The sequence below is a fragment of the Morus notabilis genome, unplaced genomic scaffold (assembly GCF_000414095.1).
Source record: "Morus notabilis unplaced genomic scaffold, ASM41409v2 Scaffold168, whole genome shotgun sequence".
Lineage (NCBI taxonomy): Eukaryota > Viridiplantae > Streptophyta > Magnoliopsida > Rosales > Moraceae > Morus > Morus notabilis.
Window position 1 is genome coordinate 252,173 of NW_010367753.1, and position 447 is coordinate 252,619.

Consider the following 447-nt stretch of genomic DNA (forward strand, 5'->3'; position numbering starts at 1 on the left):
TTTATAGAGTAGAAGTCAAACTTCTAGAAGGAATCCAATCTCTATCTCTAAGATAAAGCTTGTTAATTATCTCCTATTTGAATTTTAAATAAAATCTCCTCTTTTCCTCTATCCTATATGGCCGGCCATTCTAAGGGGATTCTCATCCCTGTGTGGTGCCAATATCAGATAAGGAAGGAAGAGAAAATCATCATTTATCCTGTAGTCCAATTTTGACTCAAATTCAAATTCCAATTTAAGTCAAACTTAAATTAATTTGAATTCTAAATTGAACAACTTATCAAATAAATTTAAATGGATAAATCTAGATGTGTTCAAATTCAAATTTAAAAAATCACATTATTTAAATAATAATTAATTCTCAATTAATTATTTTCGAGTATTTAATTTTAGAATTCCGTAATTCTAAAATTCCCATTTTGCCCTCTGTGTCTAGTAGAATTACTA